Below are 8,212 nucleotides of genomic sequence, written 5' to 3'. Positions count from 1 at the left end.
TGTAGATTTAGCTCTAGTATTTCCATTGATTAAAAAAACGATTTCAGTTCTCCTGTGAAATTGGTCATCCTGTCATATTTCTGTTTATATATTAATAGTTAATTTAATTGTTTAAAACTGGCAGGGAAGGGTTAAAAACAGTTAATTTAAAATCCACATCTGGTAAGTCCAGCATCTGTTCACATTCGATACTGTTTACATTGTCTTTTTGTCCCAAGGTTTTTGGCCACTTGGTCCTTGGTATGGTTGGAAAGTTTGAGGGTGTTGTGGATACCACGCATGGAAACAGAGGTCTTGGATGACGTATTTTCCTCCAAAGATCAGTTAATTCACTTCTAGGGGGAAGTGAGCTCTGAGTCAAGAAATCTAAACACCCAAGAAGTTTAAAAATCACAAAGAAAGAGCCACAAACCAGGGAGCTTATAACATCTGAAGCAGAAGTGTTAGGACAGATTATCTCAAATAAGTATGGCAAATATGCTTTAAAAATAAAGGAAGACATTAGCAATAGGAAAAAGAAAAAAATACCCTGAAAAAAGAAGAAAGTAGAAATAGTAGGTACACAACAGTTGAAAGAACAAACTATTTTGAGGGAATAATAAAGCTATTCTTACAAGGTCTCAAAAGATTTGCCAATAAAACCCACAATGAAAACATTTTTGGAGGAAACCTCAAAAAATAAAGAAACAAACCCAGAAAAGCTGCAAGAGATGTGAGAAGAAAAAAAGAAAGATTAAAACTATAACTTTATAAAGTTTGTTGTTGTCTTAAGAAAAAACTAAGACCAAAGAAAAGAAACATGGACACACGTATGTACGAACCCAGAACAAGAACTCCCGGTAGTTTCAACAGATGAGGGACCAGGACGTGGAGACCAGGGGTTCTGAGAGCCACTAAACCCTCCTCTGGTCGAGTGAGCATTTGCTATCAATCTGAATAAAGGCAGAAACAAGAAAAGTGAATGAGAAAACGTAGAGCAAATTGAACTTTAAGAGGTGATAGGAAACGTCCAAATACATCACTGATCTGAAAACCTGGGTGGGCGGACAGGGCTGTGCCAGGCCTCCTGGGTTTGCTGGACACCTCTTCTCAGTTCCCTTCACCTCACTGACCTTTCCTCCTGGTCCCCAGCCTCAGAGTTCAAGCGCCTAGGTCTCTGTACTGGGACGCATGGGTGTGTCCTTCTGGTGGTCACGTGATGCCCTTGGCTCCTTCCCCTGAGACCCCAGATGTGCCTTTCCATGACATCCACTCTGGGTGCCCCTCCAGCACGTTCATTACGTGTCCCCCATATCTCCCCTGCTCTCAGGAAGCGGCAGCCCCTCCTCTAGGGGCTCCAGATGAAACCCCAGGATTCTCCTGGCAGCCCCCTCACACTCCACCCAGCCATGAGCAGACGCTCCCAGCTCTCCTGCCAACCCACCCAGGACCCAGGCACTCGCACCCCTGTCCCCATCCAGCCGCCCTGGGCACTGGCCACAGTCTCCTGGCAGGTCTTGCTCTTATGCCCCCCATAGTGTATCCTCCATGGGGAGCCAGGCCCAGCCACCCCCTAAGAAGCCCCCCGTGCCCACTCTCCTCCCTCCCGGTAGGAGCTAGAGTCCCCAAAACGCCTGCAGCCCCAGGTCATTGCCCGCCCTCCCCAGCTTCCTCCAGCCCAACCCACTTGTCCTGCCCCCCGGATAGGAGTTCTCTGGGCCGGGTCCCACAGGCCTTCGGTTTCTGCTCAGAGGCTGCACCATGGACGCACCCCATCCCCTGGGCCCCTGCTTTCACGGTCACTGCGTGGACATGGCGCACAGACATGTTCATGGCTTCCCAGCCTCACCAGGCGGGGCCCAGGGCAGGGCAGCCCCCAGTGCGGGGGCCAGTGCCCCCAGGGCGGAGGCACTACTCAGGGGTCCAGCTCTGTCCTTCCGTCCAGCCCCCTCATATGGAAGTAATACTGGGCCTCATACAACATCCTGGTTCTTGTTTCAAATTATGAAACAAACATTCTCCCCCGATAATACCACGTCAGGCCACGAGTGAGGCTTTGAATTCCAGCTTCAAGGGGAAGTTTAATTAGCTCTCAACCATAGCATGTAGGTTTGTAGTAAGTTGGATGCCGTCCCCTGCTACCAATTAAAAGTAACTATTAGACACATCCCTTTGAATTATTTGAATCTACACGCATGTTATGCCCTTCACAGAGACTTCGTGAACAAAAGTATAAACTTCAAAAATAATTAATGCAATTTAAGGACAAAAAAATAAGCTTCAAAGCCCCACAAAACAGCAGAACTTCATCAAAGCAGAAAAAGCAAATCTGTTTCCAGTTAGGATTTGAAACCCGACCAGCGGCCCAGGGTCTAATCTTGAGAGGAGGCTTGCGAAACACTTTGGAAGGAGGCCACCATGCCCTCCCCGCCTCTGCAGTCATGACACAGCTTCGTGCCCAGAAGGACAGGAGGACGTCTGTCCTCACTGTTCTAAGGGAAGAAGTTCCCTTTGCTCTGAGAAGAGTCTGCCCAACGCCCAGCGAGATGTTGTCTAAAGGTCCGCTCTAGGCTATGCTACTTCCTAGTACAAGCCCTTCTCCCCGTTGGGCCTCTTCTAGAATCTTCAGTTCAGGGCCTCCCGTGCATGAGTATTCACTAAAAGTCTGTTTAAAAGACGAGCTACGTGTTAAAATGCATAAAAGCTTAGTTGTAAGTGTTCATCACACCGACCTACTTGAGAATTAGTCGTTGGTTCCGGATGAGACCCCCGTCACTCCGGAAAGCACACAAGATCCTTTAAAATGGACCTGTTGGTGTTGCATCTCATCTCGTGACTCTGGTGGTCCAGGAGGGCAGAAACCAACCGCGTTAAAGGCCCTCGGCCTCCCTTCCTGTTCTCCTCTGCCCAGAGTCCCCGGAGGGGAGAACACAGGCCTCCTTGGAAATCCGCTCTTAAGTTTAAGCTCTGGCCAGGAACTCACTCTTTGTCAGCATCTCCATGACACCATGTTAAGTCAATTAAGGCAAAACTCGAGTCCCTGGCCCACGTGGGCTGAACAGTGGACAGAGCTGACAGGCTGTTTGATGTAGCCGCTGCCCAGACCATCTGTCTCAACCTTTGGTCTCCTTTGGGCCCCCGTTTCTCCCCCGGTTCATTAGAGCTCAGGAGGTGAACAGTTTGCTCAGGAGCCCCCCACCCACCCAGAGTCCCAGTGTGGCGTCCCCGTGTCTCCGAGGAGACGGGGCGCACTCCTGCCTCACGTGGCCCACCGGTGGGCGACGTCACCTGCCCAGGTGAGGCAGGCCAGCCCTCCTAGGCTCCGGCTCCTGCAGAAAGGCCGGCAGACCGGCGAGCCTGCTCCCCCAAGCCTGCCGTGCCCGCAGTTTGTATGAGGCTCGGACCTCCTGCGTCCCCTGCCCTGACGGCTCACCACTCACCCCGCCGGCGTGTGTCGGTCCCTAGTGTGTGTAGGGCGCTCGGTGGGCACAGGGACATCGGGGATACAGTTCCTGCTATGAGAGCCCTGGAAGCCGAGAGGGAGGGAAGTAAAGCACCGAAGAGGAGAGGAGGGCGGGTCCCTCTGCTGGGGGCGGCCCCTCGGGAGGAAGGGGACACACGCCCAGCGCCCCCGGCCCCTGCTGAGACCTGGGCACCCCTGCCTCTCCCACGCGTCCCCGCTGGGTGTGGTGCGAGGTCAGGGTTCTCATCGTCCCCAGGTCCTCCCTCCGCTCCGGGGGCCTCTCCGGGTGCTCTGGGGCGGAGTGGCTGCGGCCCGGCTCTCGGCCCTCTGGGCAGGACCGACACTCTGCAAGTCATGAAGACAGGATTCGATGCAGGTTTAGCACATGCAAGCCCTCCCCAGGCGAGCACTCAGAGCGAAGCAGAGGGAACGCCAGGGGCCTGTGGGCACGTCCCGTCACCCAGCTGGGCTCCCGTGGAGAAGAGGGGGCACGACATGCCACACCCAGAGACACCCGCCCCCTCCGTGGGCTGTTCGTGGTCCATCGGGTTCCCTTTGTACAAATTGGAGGGTGAGGTGTGAGTTCCGTGACACGCGTGAGACCCTGGTCCTGGTCGGTCTGCCAAGCGTCCGGCACCTCTACCACGCAGCCGCCGAAAGAGGACTCGCGCGGCGCCCCCCTGCGGGACGGCGACAGCTGCGCGGAAGGCGGCAGCCGGAAGTTCCCGTGGGGTGGGGGGAGGGGTGCGCATGCGCATGGGAACACAAACAGCCAACCTGGCCCGGCGCGACCATGGGGCCCACGTGACCGCCTGATGGCCACGGGGCGGGGCCTTTTCTCCCGGAGAAGCAGGCCCTCGGGCTGGAGGGAGGGGCCGCTCAGGGCAGGGCTGGCCCGACGCTCTCTCAGTGCAGACACCCTCAGGGCTGGGTCCGCGGAGGGTTGGGCCCCAGGCCTCGGGTCGCTCGGCCGAAACCAGCCGAGCACAGAGCCGGCGGCACCGCGGGTGCCCTCGGTTCTCGGACAGCCCTGGGCCGGGGCTGAGGGGCGGCGGCGGCGCCACCCACGTGGCCTGCCTGTGCTCTCCGGGCGCCTGCGACCCGGGCCCCGAGCGCCTGGCGGGGGAGGGAAGGCAGCACTTCCGGTGCCCGTGTTCGCCCGAAAATTCACGGGAAAAGCGGGTGAGGCGTAGCATGTTCTCCGTGGGAGAGGTTTGATGACACGTTCATTTCGCTAAGGGATTCAGCCTCTCCTTTTTCCCTTGTGTCAGTTTTGGAAAATTGTGCTCATTGAGGATCTCATCCATTTCCTTTGTATTTTCAAATGTAACAGCGCAAAGTGTTTCAGAGTGCGCTCTCACAGCCTTTCACGTCCGCAGAACACACAGCAACATCACTTTTTATTTTCGATGTTAGTAATTTAGGCCTTTTCCCCTTTTCGTTCACTTTTGTCAGGGTTTTATCAGTGTTTTTGATCTTTTCAAAGAGCCATCTTTTTAAAAACAATGCTTTACCCTGTGGGGTTTTTATGTTATTAGCTTCTGTCCTTATCTTTATTATTTCCTTCCTGCCACTTTCATTGGCTTTAGTTTGCTTTTCTTTAATTTCTGAAGATGGAAATTAGGTCATTGTTTTTAAATTCTTTTTTTCCCTAAACATTCATTTAAGGCTATAAAACCACCGCATCCCCCAAGTTTACATTTGTCATGTTCATCGCTCAGTCCAAATACGTTCTAATTTCCATGGTGATTTATTTTTGACCCACGGGTTATCCAAAAGGTTATTGCTTAATTTGCAAACATTCGAGGATTTCTTAAGTCGTGTTTCTGCTGTCCCGCTGCAGTTAGAGAAAACACGCTCCAGCGATCCAGTCCTTCGGTTCTGCGGAATCTTGCCTCGTGACCCACCTGTCAGTTCAACGTCCTGCGTACCTTTGAAAGGCTCGTGTTCTATGCACTGAACGCGCTGGTCTACATTTGTCAATTATGTAAATGTGTTTTACAAACCTATGTCTTTACGCAGTTTGTTCCCAGTTGCTAAGCTTCGTGTGCTAAAATCTCCCGCGATGACTGTGGACTCACCCACTTTATCCTTCGGTTCTGTGGACCTGACATCCGTCACCACTTAGGCTGTGTCTCGTGCACAGATCAGAATCACCGCACCGCCCGCTGGATGGCCTTTTCACCCCCGTGAACACTCCAGCCCCACAGTCTGCCCCGACCTTGACCTTAGGGTCCAGCAGGTGTTCGCAGCGCCGGCCCGGCGCCCCCCTGCCCCGCCCCTCCCACGTGAGGCACCGCGTGAGCCCGCCGCATCCCGGGTCCCACGCGACACCCTGGCTGTCGGATGTGGCGGCGGGCGGCCCTTCCGTGGCCTCCACTCCACCTGCATTCTGGTGCCTCCCCCTGGGATGCGCTTCCTCCACCCGAGTAACTCACCTGGCGTCTCCTTCGGTGCCGGCCCCTGGCAACGTCTTATCTCTGGTGTTCAGCCTGGAATGTCTGTTCCGTCTTCGTTGTTGAGGGCTACTCACATGGGTACAGGAGTCTGGATGTACTCACTTTCTCTTAGCACCAGAGATGCCAGTCTGTTCTTTTCTGGCTTGCATCACTTTATTGCCCCTTACGAAGTGATATTTGTGTTCTTCCTCTGGCTTTTAAAATCTGTCCCTTAATTGGGAGATTGGGATTGACATATATACCCTAATATGTATAAAATAGATAACTAATAAAAAACAGAATAAAATACGGCCCTTGGCCCTCGGCAATTCTCCTGTGATTTGTCAACACATCAATACACGGTTTCCTCAGCACTGATCCTGGCGTTGGAATTGGTCTTGCTTCCCGACTCTCTCTCTAGGGCTCCACATCTGTACGTGGGGTTAGGTGTTTTCATCACGTCTCCACCTTTTAAACTATGTTTATTTTCTATTTTAATTCTTTTGTCTTTCTTCTTCAGCCCAGGTACTTCCTACGTCTTACAGTCCAGCTTTCCAACCCCCTCTTCTCCTGTGTCTAATCTGCTGTTAAACCTGCCTATGAAGAGTTGTCTTAAACGTTCTTTTTATAACTTAATGGAGGAATAGTTGATATACAAAAATACAGGAAGTGATTGTATTTAGAGTGTGCAGTCTGGTGAGTCTCATCACATAGATACACACCTGTGAACCCATCACCACTGTCAAGGCTGAGCACGTCTCACCCCTGTGACTCCCGTGGACCTCAGGCCGACGTCCTTCTCCTTCACACCTGGGTGTCACTGTCCTGTCTCCTGGCCACTGCTGCTGATCTTGAGAAGCCTACGTCTGTCTAAATGCTCCTTGGCGGGCAAACTGCCTTTTTTCCAACATGCTTTCAAGCTGTTTTTATTGTTCGTATCTTGCAATCTCACTACAATACAATGGATCTAGGTTGGGTTTATTCTATTTCTTTTGCTATTTACTGCCAGCCGTTAAGGTTTTCCTTTTCTGTTCTTCTGTGACTCCCATGAAAACTAGCTGAACATTTTCATTCTCTCTTCCATGTATGTTAATTCCTCTTTCATGTTTCTCCATCTCTTTTTCTCTATGAATGAACACTGTGGCTTATTTCTTCAAAGCATAACTTTCAGTGATGTTTCATCTGTTGCTTATCCCATTCTTTGTATTTTTAATTTCAATGAACAATATACTTCATCCTTAGGAGTTTATTATGAACTGAATGTTTGTGTCCCCCCAAATTAATATGCTGAAACCCTCACCCCTGATGCGATGGTGTTAGGAGGTGGGAGCTTTGGGAGCTGATGAGGTCATGAGGGTGCAGCCCCCATGATGGGATCAGTGCCCTGAAGACAGAGACCCTACAGAGCTCGCTCATACTTCCTGTGTTTTGGGCACACAGTGAGAAAACGGCAGTCTATGAACAGGAAGTGTCCTCACCAGAACCCGATCCTGCTGGTCCCAGACCTGCAGCCTCCAGAGCTGTGAGGAATACACATCGTCACGTAAGCCTCTGGTCTGTGGTGTTTTTGTCATAGCAGCTGAACTGATAAGACAAAGTTTTATTTTGTCCTTTTAAAAATTATTCCTGTTTACTTTTCCCGTTTCATGTTTGTTCTTCATTTTTATATTTTATTTTGGCTTCAAGTCCCTCCTTTATAATTAATGATTTTAAACATAGTGACTTGGGGCAGATTCCAGGGTTTGAACCCTTCGCTTTGTGGCCTCTGCCCACTCTGTAGTGCTCCCCCGTCTCCCTGCGCCTTTGTCCTTAGGATTACGGGCTGCTGTTCAGGGGGATCCGAGCAGTCTAGCTGGGGTGCCCCTTCAGCACATCCTGGCCTTTACTTTCGGCAGGAACCTTGGCTTATCACCAGCTTGGAGACATGTTTGTTTGTCGTTTTACCTTGGTGGTTCCTGGATCACAGAAGTAACGTAAATGTGGGCTCAGTTATCTTAATGAATCCATCTCATTTTATCAGGAGGCAGGTATTTTTCTGAAGGTATTGTTTCTTTCTCATAAGCTCAGCTACTCCTCTCCCATCCTTATTTTGCTTTTGCCGTGTTCTCTTCAGCATTTCTGTCTGCACGCAGTGGGGTGTCTCTTGCTTTTTGATGTGTCGCAGCAGCTTGCACACAGGACGATGCCAAGGCCCTCGCTTCGCTGGGCCTCTAGCGCTCGGACCCTGCCCTCGCCACAGTCTGATGGAGGAAGCAGATGTGGAAACGTAAAATCAGGCTGTGCCGGGAAGCAAGGGAGCACTCAGAAGAGGATGGTGAGGAGGGAGGTGTGT

Source organism: Phocoena phocoena, chromosome 3 (assembly GCF_963924675.1).
Source record: "Phocoena phocoena chromosome 3, mPhoPho1.1, whole genome shotgun sequence".
NCBI classification, from domain to species: Eukaryota; Metazoa; Chordata; class Mammalia; order Artiodactyla; family Phocoenidae; genus Phocoena; species Phocoena phocoena.
Note: the sequence above shows the minus strand (reverse complement) of the source record.